This window comes from Callospermophilus lateralis, chromosome 13 (genome assembly GCF_048772815.1).
Source record: "Callospermophilus lateralis isolate mCalLat2 chromosome 13, mCalLat2.hap1, whole genome shotgun sequence".
In the NCBI taxonomy this organism is placed as follows: Eukaryota; Metazoa; Chordata; class Mammalia; order Rodentia; family Sciuridae; genus Callospermophilus; species Callospermophilus lateralis.
Window position 1 is genome coordinate 97492924 of NC_135317.1, and position 16477 is coordinate 97509400.

The 16477-nt window shown below is 43.6% G+C and overlaps 1 pseudogene; it reads right to left on the bottom strand.

Moving 5' to 3' along the window:
• Nucleotides 1-722: 722 nt before the first annotated feature.
• On the bottom strand, nucleotides 723-1578 carry LOC143412141 (PIH1 domain-containing protein 1 pseudogene; annotated as a pseudogene).
• Nucleotides 1579-16477: the final 14899 nt, after the last annotated feature.

A 16477-nucleotide genomic window follows, 5' to 3' on the forward strand; every position in this document is an offset into this window, starting at 1 on the left:
AATTTACAGGACAAAGTTGGGAAAGATTTTCATTATGGAAAATTCAACATTAATTCATTTACTCTAGTTATGCATTCTTGTTTTTATTTAAAGATCAAACACATTTACTCTAAATAAATGTAACAACAAATACAGTGTCAAATAAAATAGGATTCAAGTCCCTGTTTTGACAATTTCTTGCAATGACCTTGGGCAAGTTTCCTAAGACCCCTTCCTCAGTTTCCTCATCTGACAAACACTTAAAAGGGTTGTGAAAATTTTGTACTGCCAGCATCTCCACACACTCATACCCCTACCCCGGTTTCCAGCTGGGACTGTTTCTCCCCTATTCTCTATCCCTCTGGTCTGGTTGGGGCTTCATCACCTTAATTCAGGAATGCAGAACATGACCCTTAAAGCCCCTGGCCACGAGGCCAATTCAGAGCTGAGCACGTGACCATGTGTAATTAGAGGGCATCTGAGCACTCAGGCGGAAATCGAGTGCTGCCCCTAATGCTGCTCTCTTTTTCCTGCTGATACAGAGACACTGGAAGACTGTCTGGCTGGAGCAGCTCCAGCCACCTGCCCCCATAGGGAACCTGAGAACAAAGCCAACACACAAAGGAAGGTGGAGCCCAGCCAGGAGACAGAGGCTGACAAGGTTCTGATGACATTGTTTAGGTTCAGTCATGTCTGAAGCCAGACCTACGTGGACTTCCTAATATTTTTAAGGCAAAACTCTTTTATTTCAATTTAGAGAAACCATCAGCTTTTTCTCCACATTTGGAAGGCACTCTAGTCAAGAAGGCAGTGGCAGAGGGCATGGCCACCATGGGTTGCTTTCTCTTCTGGTGAAAAGCTGCCTTGCCCTCCTCAGAGTTGCACACAAGGGTGGAAGCATGCAGATGATATGATACAGCTGCTGGGGGCTCCCCATCACCAGTTGGTTCCCCCTGATCTCCAGCAACAGCCCCAGGTCTCCATCCAGTTGTGGGAGGTCGGGTACCTACAGCCAAACGGTAAGGTAAGGCTTCTCAGGTCCTCCCTCAACTGTCTGGGAGCCAGGGGCACACAGGCTCCCCAGCTCTTGGATCCTAGGGCTACTGGGAACAGATGTTCTGCTGCAAGATGGAGCCTAGAAAAGGCTGATTTTTTTCAACATGTGCTGTTATGGATTCAGCTACAAGCTGTATTTGTTCACAAGGTCCTTCCTGGCAATGGTGACCACGACTCCTGCAATAAATCACAGTTCTGCCATAAACATTGGCCTTTTGCATCCAGTTCAGCCTGTGACTCTCCCAGATACATGGGGATGTAAAACCAGCTTGGTCTTCCTCCAGCATTTGAAGCAGCTTGTCCTGGATCATGTCACTGAAGGAGAGGGTGGAGGGAGAGTGACAGATGTTAATAAAAGCCTTCCTTTCTGAAGAGTTGGTCTTTATGCAGAAACCAGGTTGGGGTTGGGTCTGTGTAGAGTCTGATCTAGTGGTCTAGGCTTGCTGGAGCTCTTTCAAAGGCTGTAGCAGCAGCTCTCTGAACCACGTTATGCCATCACCCCTTGTCTCTTAGCTCTGGTGCCAGCAACTCTGAGGCCACCATGGCCTTCAACCAATCCAAAGTCCTGAGACAAGATGTCCAAATGTCACACTTCCACTGATACCTAACCACCACTGTTGACCACGTTACAGTGCCATCAAAGCTTGCCACACATTGGATCCAAATCCCCAGTAAATGTATTATGAACAAAATTCTGCACTTCTTCTTTCCAATAAAAAATGGGGCAGGAAGACACATCAATACGGCCACCCTTCTAAACCCAGAGCCCTTGTGATAGCAGGGCACTCTCATATCCAGTCTCCCCTGCCTCCTCATTTGAGTTTACCCGTTCTGAATTACATTTCCTTGTGCCACTGAGTTTCCCCATTTATTATGAGCCAATAAATGTCCTTTGCATTTATACCATTTTGATTCAGATCAGAGATTGCTATACACCTGAATATGAAGAATTAAAAGAAATTAATGTCTTATAAAGTGCTTTGCAAAATACCTGGAAGATAGTAAGTGCTTCATAAAGGTCAACTTGGTTGTGCCATGGCAGAATTTAGTTCAGAAAAGAGAGGATTCTGTGCTTACCAGGGATGGTCTTTTGGGTTGACTGAATCCCATGAAGTCTAATATCATAAAACCCAAGAAGGCTTTCCTACCTCTCCCCCAATACCCTTCTCTTGGCACTGACAGTTCTAGATGTCAGATACGGACATTGAAAAATTTAAGACCTTTAAGGAGAAGTTCTTATTTAGCCATAGTACCTGTGTGAATGGACTCACTATTCCATTCCAGAAGGCAGATTAAGAGCAGTTTATAGAGTAGTAAAGTCTATTCAGTCCCCTAAGAGGCAAAAAGAGACACTGTCACACCCATAAGAGGCCACAGGACTGAATATCCAATAATCTTGCAAATTTTTGCTCTGGCTGTCCTTGCTAGGCACACTCAAGAAGTTCCAATCTGAGTTTTAAAGGGCATGTAATTTTTTTTTTTTTTAATTCAAAGAAGAATACTTGGTTAAAATGACCTGGCAAACCTCTGTAAAACAAGCAGTCTGCAACCCAGTGCCCCTTTTCTGCCCTGGCAGCCCCCAGACCCTGCTGGCAGCTGTCAAAGTTCCAAGGGAACCAAGGACCACAGGGGCTGTAGCAGCCCAGTGGGAGGCGCAAGGAAAGGCCACAGTGACAAGAGAATCAAACATTTTCTTCTGGCAGGCCTGTGCGAGGTGGATACCTCAGTCACCTGTGATTCTTGGCCTGTGAAGGAGATGGTTGGAGACAAAGATTGGAGAAGCTGCCTGGATTGAGTGCAGAGTAAATATTTTAAAGTTCTGTCAGAACAAGGACGCACATGCCCCTGGGTAAGGACCTGAGTCATATTTCAAAGAAATTAGGCGGCGCTTCCTGGAAGCCCACAGTGTAAACAGCTACCGACATCCAGTTTCACCTTTGAGATTTTGATGTCTTCCTTCTCTCTTTCCTCTTTCCTTCCTTTCTCCCCTCTTTCTTTCCTTTTCTTTTTCCTTTTTCTTTCCATTGACAGCCTTAGTCTTCTTTTAAGCAAACCCTTACAAGAAGCATACCCTTCTCTTCTTGGCACTGAGAGTTCTAGATGTCAGGAATAGTCATTGAAAACTTTAAGACCTTTAAGGAAAAATCTCTATTTAGCCATGGTACCTGGGTGAATGGGCTCACTATTCCAATGGAGCACCTTCTTTTACCACCCTCCACCAACCATGAGAGTTCCAGTCTGTTGATAAAAGTAGTTTCCACCTCAAAGTCCCATTCTGTGACTATGTAGACATTTTCTGCTGCTTCTCATTTGCTAGTTAATACCTGTCGGGTAGCAGGCAGGGGAATGCCAATGATTTGTACCATCTGCTTTGCTTAAATGGCTCTAAGCCATTGTCAGCTTGGTCAGAGCACAGATCTTCAGAGAAAGGTAGACTGCTACTTCCTGAACCTGGAGACTTGTGAAAACAAATCTGTCAAAAGAATTTAGAGAGAATCATAGAGGGCATAAGCTTTTTGTACATCATTGTTATTGAAGGCTAAGTACCTGCACCACCTAAAATTATTTTGAATGTGCTTCCCACACTCTGAGATAAATTATATTCTAACATTTTATCATTTTCTACTTAATATCCTTGCTGCCTCCCCCCCAATACTACTTCTATTTGAATACATTTTCTGTACACATCCCCCAATTAGTTTTATCCCCAATACAAATTAGCATTTCTAAGTATCCCTATCTCTATATAACATGCATAAAATAATCTGTCTGACAGCAAGAAAATGTATGCAAGATACCCAGCAGTGAAAGGGAATTATTTATCATAGATACCATGGGAAAGAATACTGAGACTAAACATCAAATTAGGGTATGTTAGCTTCCTCAAAATCACATCCCATAAAAAAACAGGTTCTTGATTAAATTCATAAGCAACTTGATCCCACTATTTAGAAATATTTTTATATACTAAGGAGCCTTTTAACTGGCTCCATGATGAAAGTAATGATTTTAGCTGAAGTGTAAGCAGTGGCTTATCTGAGGTCTCAAAATAGCAGCACACCTCAATGATGTAAAGATTCATTCACTAAATACTATAGTGTTCCAGGTGCTATATGGACTAGGTAAGGTCAAGGGTGACTGACCCTGATTTAAAGGATCAAGAAAGGTTTTACATGGGGCTGGGGATGTGGCTCAAGCGGTAGCGCGCTCGCTTGGCATGCGTGCAGCCTGGGTTCGATCCTCAGCACCACATACAAAGCAAAGATGTTGTGCCCGCCGATAACTAAAAAATAAATATTAAAATTCTCTCTCTCCCTCTCTCACTCTCTCTTTAAAAAAAAAAAGAAAAAAGAAAAAAAAGAAAGGTTTTACAAAGTTGGTTATACTTCAAGTCTGGTTCTCCAAGAAGAATGGGAGCTATAAGATTACAGGGAAGAAGTATTCTCCAGGTTGGGGGAACAGCAAGTGAAAAATCACAGAAACCTGTTCTGGAAAATGTGATTGGTTCTGTATGACCAGAATCAAAAGGGACCACAAAGGAGAGGAGCAGAAAATTCAGCTAAAGAGCTAGATAGAGGCCAGCTCACGAGAGCCTTCCTAGGTTAGGCACATACCATAGGTTGCCATTCCTTTCGCCATTTCTCTTTCTTCAGGACAGAACTTTGGTTTTTGTTTGGGTGGTGGAACACCCAGGGGCACGGCATAAATCACAATTATCTTAATTCATTTTGTACTACTGTTATAGAATACCAGAGGCTGGGTAATGTATAAAGAAAAGAAATCTATTTCTCGGGCTGGGGTTGTGGCTCAGTGGTAGAGCGCTCACCTTGTGTGTGAGACCCTGGGTTTGATCCTCAGCACCACATAAAAATAAATAAATAAATAAAGGTACTGTGTCCAACAACAACAACCAAATCTATTTCCCATAGCTCCAGAGGTTTGAAAGTCTAAGATTTAAGGGCCAGCATCTGGTAAGGACCTTCTTGCTGGATCATTCCTTGGTGGAAAGGAATGGGGTTGGGAGAACAAACTCATCCCTTTGTAAACAACTCACTCCCAGAATAACAACATTAATCCATTCATGAGGGTGGTGCTCCTTGACCCAGATACCTACCAGCAATTAAGCTTCAGCTCCCAACATGACTGCATTGGGGATCAAGATTCCAACCCGTGAATTTTGGGGGACACATTTAGACATGGCAGTTATCATAGCAGTTCCCTTTGCCTTTGGTAATAATGCTTGGTCTGGGGCTTGGTATGGAATTCAGTTCTGGCCAAAGAAATGTGAGAATTCTGGTGGAGGACACCAAGAAAAGAAAGAAAGACAGAAAGGGAAGTTCTCTGTTTTCTTCCTTTCCTTCCTTTGTGACTTGGGTACTGTCATATAAGGACATGATATCCAAAGTTGCAATGTGTGTGTGTGTGTGTGTGTGTGTGTGTGTAATTTAAAAAAAATTTTTTGATGCCAGGGATTGAATTCGGGGGCAATTTTAACCACTGAAACTCATCCCCCGTCCTTTTTTATTTTGAGACAGTATCTTGCTAAGTTGCTGAGGTGGCTTTGAACTCATGATCCTCCTGTCTCAGCCTCCTGAGCCACTGAAATTACTGGCATGCACCACTGTGCTGTTTCAGTAGCCATATTTTGACAATAGCTAGAAGCCTAAGAGTGAAAGAGAAGGGACAGAAAATAATGAGGTCTCCAGGGACAGCACAGAGTCTCCAGACTGTCCACCTTAGTTGGGTTCGCCATCAGATTTATCACACTGGCTGTCATGCCAAGGATAATATTTGTACACATGACTGAGGAGTTTGGCCTTAGCATGAAGAGGACTGAGAGCTTCAGGGAGGCTTAGGTAGGAGAATGAGCTGTCAAATTTGTGCTTAAAAACGGTCACACTGGCTGCCATGGGCTCAACGGACTGGCCAGGGGAAACCAAGGTGAAGAGACCAGTTATGAAGCCACTGAAAATCATCCAAGGGACTAGGTCTAACCTAGGCAAAGGCTGTACCAATAATTGGGGGTTGGGGTGGATAAAGCTGAAGACTATTAAATCAAAATAACCTACATTGTGACTTTGTGCACATGAGAGGTGGGGAAGATGGGAGAATCAAGGCTTCTGGCTGGGTTGACAGGAGATCTGACAAAAGTTCTGGCTTTGCCAGGAGCTATTTGAGTGATCCTGGGCCAGTTTCCTTGTTTCAAGAGGGTTGCATTAAGTGACAGCGGCTCTCCTGACAGCTCCAGCTCCAGGAGTACTTTTTTCAGCTGTGAAGAGGAAAAAAGGTCAGGATGACCACTCTGGGCAGGAAAACAGCCCTCTTCCTTGATTGGAGCCTTGAATATATTTGTAAAGCTGGGTGGTAGGCACCTTTGAACTTTGCTCTGCTTTTTTCATTTAAACTGACGACGGTTCGAGAAGTGGGGCAGAAAGCTCAATGATGCATGGGTGATGATCAGATATGTGAATTAAAACCAGCAAAACCTCATTTCCCATGTACCCTCCAAGTTATTCTTTATTTTTGTTCTCATACACAGTCTTACTTGCATCCCCTTAGATTCACCACTAGGCATGGGTCTGCCAGCTGCAAAGGAACCCTGCTTCTTCTTCATAAGCGAAGAAAATAAATCAGGTAAAAGCGATGCTCTTACCCTGGGGGGAGGGGATGATGCAAACCAGGCAGAAAGCCCAGAGACTGTTGCCAGGTTACATGGATGCTGGGTGGCAGAGGTCACAGAACATGGCAAGGGTTTCACAAATGACTAATTAGTTTTGTTTTACTTGTCCTTATAGAAGGATTGCCTCAGGTGCATGGAGACTCACAACAGTTCAAATATTTAACCTCTCCTATTTTCACACCAGAGCTTACATACATGTTTCTCACATGATCTCATCTGATGGGGGAGGGGAAGGCAGATACAAAGGTCCTTCCTTCTACTCAGGGCAACTCTGAAGGACCATCCCGGCCCCAGAACTCCCCATGGGACCAGCTGGAGCCTCTGTTGCAATTGCATCATAATTTAATACCTCTCACCACCAACTGGGTTTCCCTCACAGCTTTAGAAGTGTTGTTTCCGATAGTGCTCCCCAATAAAATTTATGTGGGGCTGGGGATATGGCTCAGTGGAAGAGCACTTGTTTGGCATGCATGAAATCCTGAGTTCAACCCCCAGCACTGCAATAAAATAAAATTCCCTCATGTGACAAAGACCAGGACTGGACAGTAAAGTAGTAAAAACAGATTTTATTTAGGAACTATTGTAAAAGGGTGGCGGGGGAACCTCAGTCTGCAGCCAGGCTCAATTCTGAATACAATAAGGACACTTGGGAATTTCTAGCCAAGGAGCAGGTTGAGGGTTCAGTGGATGGAAAACTACTGAGATAAAGAATCCGGGGGAAAGGAGAATCTAGCAAAACCAACTTGACAGGATTCTTGCTGAAAGCACACCAGGGCAAAGGTAGGGGGTGAGGAATCTGATCAGATACCAAGAGTGGCGCATCTCTCCACGGGAACTTAAAAGGATTTTTTTTTTAGAGCTGGGCCATGCAGGCTTAACAAGAAAGGACAACGAAGCCCAAGGTCCAAGCCTAGTCTAGAAGAGGACTCAGAGGAGCCCGCCTGAATGTTGTCCAGGAGAGTTTCTGTCTCCTAGGGGACCTGACCTGTGACACCAGCATAGAACATAAGCTGACGGTTTTACTAGGCATACACATGCAAACGTCTATCTGTTGTCAGTGTCATAACTTTATTATATTTAAAAAGGTACTTTGTGGTGGAGCTGAGGCAAGAGGATCGCAAGTTGGAGGCCAGCCTGGGCAACTCAGTGCGACTGTCAAAGAATAAGAACGGCTGGGGATGGGCTGAGGTCCTGGCTCAGTGGTAGAGCACTCGCCTAGCAAGCGTGAGGCTCTGGGCTCGATCCTCCCGCACTACAAAAAATAAAATAAAGGTATTGTGTTCACCTACAACTAAAAAGCATATATTTAAAAAGCAATGACTGGGGATGTAGCTCAGTGATCAAGTGCCCCTGGGTTTAATTTCCAGAGCTTGGGAAAAAAAAAAAAAAAAAGGCAAAGCTTCCTTCATCAAAGATCTTATAAAAAGATGATCCATGTCATTTATCAAGGAAATGAATATTAAAACCACACAAAATAATAGTATACACATTAAGATGACAAAACAGCAAGCAAACAAAACCCTGACAGTACCAAGTGCTGACAGGGTGTGACTTGAACAGTCATGCTTTACTGATAGGAACAGAAAATGGTACAGCACTATTGTTTTTTGTTGTGGGTACTGAGGATTGAACCCAGGGGCACTTTACTACTGAGCCACATCCCCAGCTCTTTTTTAAATTTTTATTTGAGTCAGGGTCTCATTAAGTTGCTTAGGGCTTCACTAAATTGCTAAGGCTGGCTTTGAACTTGCCATCCTCCTGCCTCCGCCTCCCAAACCACTGGCATTACAGGCCTATTCCACTGAGCCCAGCGGTATGGCATTATTGGTAGTTCTGTATAGGAATAAACATTGCGTTGCCATAAGACCCAGCAATCCTACTCCTCAGTATTTACCCAACGTGGGTTCACACAAAGAACTGTACACAAGCATTTCTAACAGCTTGTTCATAATCTAAACGTCCAGTGGATGAATGCATAAACAAAATGGGGACCTACCACACAATGGAATCCTACTCAGAAATTAAAAGGATGAAGCAGTGAACCACACAAATGGATAAACCTCAAAATTATTATACCAGGTGAAGGAAGCCAGTCTGAAAAGCCTCCATACTTTAGAACTCCCCTTACATGACATTCTAGAAAAACCCAAACCAAGGGACGAAAATTAGATCAATGTTTGCCAGAGGCTGGAGGAGGAATTAACTTCAAAGGGGCCACATGGAATTTGGGGGACTAGATATTGATTATGGTGGTGGTCACACAACCTATATGCTTCTTAATACTTGTGGAACTATATGCATAGAAAGAGTGAATTTAGTATATTAAGTCTTACGTCAGTCAGTAACTTAACTTTAAAAATCCCTCTCTGCACTGTACTTATTGATTCGTCCTTATTTGACATTTTGCTTTTGCCTTTGACTAGAGAAATACTTCATCACCTGCAGCCCTGGCTTGTGGAAACGGAGGAGATGAGGGAGAACAGCAGTGGCTACAGGGAGAAAGAGGGTTTTGCTAGCCAGGTGGAGCCTGAAGCGTGTGTTTGGACTGAAGAGAAACCGTTCTGAGAGGCCAAGGTTATTGGAGAAATCAGGGAGCCATTGATGGAGAATTAATCAAAATTCTGGTGGCAAACAACAGAAACCTGAATCACACACTCAATTGAAAAGGGAAGTTCTTTGCTCCCGTAATTGAAAATTCAAGGTTTTGTAAACAATGTTGAGTCCTCTGTTTCACAGTATCTCGCCTCTCCTTAGCCCTGTTCTCAGGCAGGCTCACTGCAGACAGGATGACCAGGCTTACATTGGTCACATAGCTGGAATACCAAAGAAGACATTGGAACTAGCTTGTTGTCCTCCAGGGTCCAGATCCACCCTGGACACAGACTCTGGCCTCCTTTGGGACTGGGGCTTACTTGTGCGAGGCACAGTAGTGTCACATTACTAGTAGCTCAAAGCAGATAGAAAGAGAAGGGAGGAGGGAGAAAATGATGGCGTGCCCCAAAGACAAAGAAAAGGTGATGGATATTTGTCCCGGAACCACATTTGGGAGGGAAAGGAATTCAAAAGGCATGAACTCATTCGGCTAGGGCATTCCTTCTATGATGGCTATTTTTTTCATCAACTGACTGGGCCAAAGGATGCCCAGATAGCTGGTAAAGTACTATTTCTGGGTACATCCGTGAGTGTGTTTCTGGAAGAGATCTGCATTTGATCCGTAGACTAAGTAAATAAGATAGTCCCTCGCCAGTGTAGGTGGACATCATCCAATCCATTAAGGGCCCAAGTAGAACAAAGAGACAGGGGAAGGGTGACTTTTCTCTTTCTTCTTGAGCTGGGACATCCATGTTTGGCTCTTGGACGTGAGAACTCCTGCTTCTCAGGTCTTTAGATTCTAGGATTTATACCAGCGGTTCCCCTAGTTGGAAGACCTTCACACTTGGGCTGAATTACCCCTGGTTCTCCAGCTGTGGACAGTATATGGTGGGACTTCTCAGCCTTCAAAAATCACATAAGCCAATTCACATTATTGATACACATATAATTATTTTTACATATAACCCATTGGTTATGTTTTTCCTGGAGAATTCCCAGTACACCTTCCTTTCTGACAGATGGGAATGAGGTCGGCATGGATACAATGTAGAAGGATCAGGAATTTTACTGGGAAGAGGGGAGTATGGCTATTCACAGTTGTCTGTCCCTATTGTCTCTAGTAAGTAAGAAGTAAATGGTGGGATAGAGGCAGGGGACTTAAAAAAGAACGGCAGAAGGTTTAGAAGGGAGAGTTGGGGGGTGGAAGAGGGAGACAAATAAAAGGATTGTCAACTAATGAGGTTGGAGACAAAAGCCATGGCTACCCAAGACTCAGTTCAAATAGGTTCTCCATAAAACTGTACCCCACTGGAAGATATCTCGCACCACTGCAAAATTTATGGCATTGGGGCCACTCCTGGTATCTCTTATCATGTTTACACAGTTCCGAGTGTCTGCGGGCCACCTCAGTCAGGTTTCCAGGTTTGGTCACTGGCTTTGACCAGGAACTGATGACCTGAGGTTCTTGAGTTTTGGAAAGAAAGTAGTAAAAGTTGGGCTAGAGAGGGATTTATTCCAAAATGGACAGAATCTATTTAGTTTTTGAATTTAGGTGGCAAAAGTTCTGATAGTGAATTTGATTATTTTGGGTAACAGGCATGGGTGGGTGGGTGCCATGTATGTGCCTACGGACCTGCCTCTGTGTCTGACCCTCTTGAAGGTGCACCTCTTGTCTGACAGGTCCTCACGTGGTGCCCTCCACATGCTGGGGGCTCGATATTTGCTGAATGAATAAATAAAAACTTCCAGCCATCCCTTTCCCCACTTTTCTTTGTTCCTACTAAACATCATAGTTCCATTAAGATAATTCAAGGTGAAACCGAAAGAATAACTTTAAAGAACTGCTCCTGTAATTGGGACCGCTTCCAAGTGCAATTATAATCACATGCCTTTTCTTTTTCTGACCCTCCTATCAGAGAAAACCCGAATCCATTTCAGGAGATGGATTCCACGGCGCATATAAATATTCTGGCGTCTAGTCAAATGGACATTGCAGGAGCATGTAAAAAATGGCTTTGTTCTCCATACAAATGAATTCATGTAGACAGTTTCGATTTCTTACTACCTTTTGGGAGGGAACGTGAAGGTATCATTATTGTATGAAAACTGCTGAACAGGGAATACCTGCGTGGTAAACAACTCCTTAAACTGCCTTAGTGCATCCGAGATAAGGGAGTCCATTGTTTATTGTACCTGAAACCTGTTTCCAATACAAGGATTATACACGCCTTGCTTAAGAAGGAACGATAATAGCGTGTAGCCTTGAACATACCCTCACAGCTCTGAGGCTTGTCCTTCATTTGTAACTGTATCCTAGACAAAGATGACCCTGACTCCAACAAAAAAGAGGCAAAGATTCTGATAATGACTGAAAAGTCTTAGTTTCTGCATGTTTATGTGTAAATGAGGCTAACACTAACACAGGGTGGATGTTTAATGCATATTCAATGCAAGAATGGGTGAAAAAGAAACACAGACTCCGCCAGTAGGGATTAATGAAAACATTTTCCCAGAGGCAGGCAAAGAAACAATGTCTCAGGACTCCATTTTTATAAATGTCCTAAAATTGGGTTAATAAGATCAGGAATTTGGAGAAAGAGACAAAATGCACACCTCGGAAAATGCACTCGGGACAGAGGTTAGCGGAGTCCAAAGTGACACATGTTTCAATTCAAAACAGCCATAAATGAATTTGTCTAACTAGGAGCATGTGAGAGGCAAGAACATTGGATTTAATATCTACTTGTGCTACTAACTAGCTTTATGGTTTTTGACACATCATGCCATTCTCCTGAGCCTGTTTCCCCCTTTATAAAATGAATACACCTCATAGGGCTTTATTGGAATTAAATACTTAAGACTGGGCGGGGCAGCATTACACCTATAACCCCAGAGGCTTGTGAGGCTGGGGCAGGAGGATCACAAGTTCAAAGTCAGCCTCAGCAACTTAATGAGGCCCTAAGCAACTCAGTGAGTTGCTTAGGGCCTAAATATCTCTAAATAAAATATTTTTTAAAAAGGGGCTAGGAATGCTGCTCAGTGGTTAAAGACACCTGGGTTCAGGGCTGGGGTTGTAGCTCAGTGGTAGAGCACACATCTCACATGTGTGAGGTCCTGGGTTCGATCCTCAGCACCACATAAATAAAATAAAAAGGTATTGTGTCCACCTACAACTAAAAATTTAAAAAAATAAATAAATAAAAATAAAAATAATTAAATACTTAATATAGTTTGGGGTCTTAAATGTGCCCCAAAGGTCCATGTGTCATTGGTGTCATTGGCAATTGGTGAAAACTTTAAGAGGTGATACCTAGTGAATGGTCTTCTATCAAGGAGGGCATGTCCTCAAAGGAGACATGGTTAGAGCCCCTTCTCTCTCTTTGTCATCCCTGGCCATGAAGTTAATGACTTTGTTCCACTACACACCCTTGCCATGACGTGCCATCCTAGGCCCAAAGCATCAGGACCAGTCATGGATTGAACCTCCAAAACCGTGAGCCAAAATAAACCTTTCCTCTTTGTGAGTTGATTATCTAAGGTATTTTGGTTATAGCAATAGAAAGCTATCCACCAGAAAACTGGGATCAAAACTCTGACTAAACTTCATGATGTGGAAGAGACTTTGGAACTGATGTTCAGGAAGTATTTGGAAAAGTTTTGGGGAGCAAATTAGAGAAAGCCAAAATGCTGTAAGTGGAGTTTAACGGGCAGTTCTGGTAAAGGCTCAGAAGACCATAATGCTGATATGTGGATAGTAAAGGCCAGGCTGATTGGGTCTCACTGGGAGATGAGGATTCTACTGGGAATTGGACTCAAGGACACTTTGTTAAACTGAGGCAAAGAAGTTGGATGCATATCATCCTCCCTGAAATTTTGTGAGAGGTTGAGCTGACTACTCTACCTGGTGGAAGGAATTTCAAGGTGGCACAGTGAGAATCAGAAGCAAAGAGGAGCAGAGGGGAACTTGAGGAAAAACTCGAAGTTTCCTAAAAGAAGCAAGTTTAAAGCTCTGTCCAAGGTGGGGACAGTTGCAGTTGTAATGCCCTTCAGAGAAGCCAAGTACTATTTTTTTTTTTCTTTTTTGTACCTGGGATTGAACTCAGGGAGGCGCTTAACCCCTAAGCCACATCCCAACTCTTTTTATATTTTTATCTTGAGATTAGGGCTTCGCTAAGTTGCTTAGGGCCTTCCTAAATTAGCTCTGAACTTGCGATCCTCCTGCCTCAGCTTCCCAAGCTGCTGGGACCGTAGGCGTGGGCCACTGCCTCTGGCTGAAGCCAAATACTTTGAAAGAGGCCTTGAGCACTTTTTGGGAATCAGCCAGACCCCACCCATCACATTTTCTACCCCCATTCCTTTCGGGAAGGGAACTTTTACCCTGTACTAGTGTAAGTTGGAAGTATGCAACTTTCTTTTTGATTTTTATAATAGTTCACAGCTCGGAGTTTGCCTGAGTCTAGAGGAGACTTTGGACTTGGACTTGGAGCAATTCTGGAACAGATAAGATTTGGGAGACTCTTGGAGATGAACTGAATGTGTTTGGCATCGTGAGATGGACATGAGCCTTTGGGGAAAGGGCAGAACACTATGCTGGAATCCTAAATGTGCTCCAAAGGCCCATGTGTTAAAGGTTTATCCCCCAACTTGGTGGTATTGGCAGGTGGAGAAACTTTGAAAGGTCTTCCAATCACCAGGGTCATACACTCAAAGGAGACAGTGGGACCCCAGCTTTTCCCTTTCTCTCTTTATGGTTCCTGGCCATGAGGTGAATGACTTTGTTCTACCACATGCCCCTGCCATGATGTGCCATCACAGACCCAAAGCAACAAGGCCAGTCATGGCTGCAAAACTGTGAGCCAAAATAAACCTTTTCTCTTTATAAGTTGATTATCTCAGGTATTTTATTATAGAAACAGAAAGCTAATTAACACAATACTACATATAAGCACCTGTAAAGTTGAGCCTGGCATATTTATTCACTCAACAAATACTTAACTGCCAGGTATTAGGGAAAAGACTGCAAAAAAAAAAAAAAAAACAAGATCTTAGCTCTTGAAGAGCTTATAGATGAGTGAGAAAGACAAACAAATAAATGAGTACTGATATACTTAGGAATGGTGTAAGAGGAAGAATGTCTAAATCAGATTGGGGAACCCAGGAAAACTCCCTTGTGGGGGGAAGTGCTTGAGCTGAGATTTGAAGAGGAGAACTACATAGAAAAATGGGAAGGTTGTTTTAGACCAAGCAGCAGCATGTGCAGAGGTAAAATGAGGTGAAACAGTAACTAGGGAACTCTGAGAGTCCACTATGGCTGGAGCAAAGGTTGTGTGCGGAAGAGAGCAGCAGATGCGGCAAGAGAGGCAACAGAGGCCACATCTTGAAGCGCCTGGGGTGCTATGCTTAAAGAAAGTGAACCTGACCACATAAAGCATGGAAAAACAACTGGAGAGTTTTAAGGAAGGGTAGTTGGAATCAGGTTAATGTTTAAAAAGAACACTGTGGTCCGAGGTGGAGAGAGCCTGCAGCAGGAAGTTCAGTTTAAGGGCCCTATCATAATCCAGACTAGAAAAGCAGGAGACTCGGAGCTCACGTATGGGAACAGGGAGGAGGTGAGGATCTGAGAGCCGTTTGTGAGACAGGACCAGCCGAGCTGGAGCCGAGGGCAAGCAGTGAGAGGAAGAAGGTGTCTAAGATGATTCCCATCCAACTGGCTGGGCGAGCGGCACTGGCTGGGGTGGAGATCTCAGCAGGTCAGAGCTGGGATGGCAGTGTGTGGGCAACACGCTGCCATTTAGCCAGTCTCCTCGACTCTGAGTCATCTGGGTAGAGACATCCACGAAATGATTGAGCATGTGGATGTGGACTGAAAGCATGGCTTACGAAGAGTGGCTAAGACTGTCCCTGTTCACATTACCTTTTCTTCTAGGGACAATTCCCACCTTGTTTAACTGAGTACGTGGCCACCTGGAATAAAAACTACATTTCCCAGTGGCTCTTGCAACTCATTATGGTCATCTGATTAAGACGAGTGGCCTAGACCCTGACACCTAAGTGACGTGGTGTGCACTGAGATCTAAAGCCTTACTGAAGATTCAGCCCTGCACCCCTTCTTGTGCATTGTCCCTACATTTTGCTGCCTGGAAGACAGATGCTGCCACCTTGGACGAAAGATTGAGACCATTTATATAAGAACCAGAGAGTGGGATCCTAGGCAGGGCCATTGCCTGGCACTAATCCAGAAGAGACCGTTCTCAAAGAACGTGTGACTAATACTTCCTGGAGTCCCGTGGCACTCAGGCTTTTTTTTTTTCTCGAGAAAGATGATGATTCAAAACTTCCTTTTTTTGAAGCTTTTAGACCTCTGGTATTTTAGTTTTATCTCCCTTGCAGCAAAATCTCATCCTGAATCACATAGGGAGTCATCAACCACGGGAGGAAGCCAAAGCCACAGAAAAGGGTCAGGTCACCCAAGGACCCTGCAAGGCCAGTAAGGACAAACTCTGACAACGAAGGCTGGAGGGCAGAGCTGGAAGTGTCCCTCTTACCCTCTCCAGCTGTTCTAAAAGGGGCCTTCACCATTCATTCTTCTCTTCCTCTCCCCCACCCCCATGACGCCAACTGTTCCGCCATCACGGTCCGTCACAGCCTTTCTCACTCTGACCATGAAGAACCCCAGGTGGGTGCGGTTGGGTGTGGGCTGAGAAAAGCAACAGCAATGGTTTTTTTAATAGTTTTATTGAGCTATAATTCACACACTATATAATTCACCCATCTGAAATGCACAACCCAATATCTTTCACTATTGTGGGGAGTTATTCAGCAATCCTCCCCAATCTAATTTTAGAAGATTTTTGCCCCATAAAAAGAAATGGTTTTCAATGTCCATTATAAGCAGTCAATCCCATTCCATGGCAATGATTTTTTTTTTTTTTAACTGTTGTCATTGCTGGTTCTTTTCAAATCTGAAGTAAACCAACTTCACTTCTCTGATTAATGCTGAAAGCATTCCCTAAGTAGTCTTTGAATGGAAGCAATAAGTTACTACAGTAGGACAATGACGTTGTTTTCTTTTTAACTGTTTATTTAGAAATGATTTCAAACTTACAAAAATATTGCAAGAATACTGTATGCCCTTCACCCAGATTCCTCAAGTAAAAATATTGTTACTGT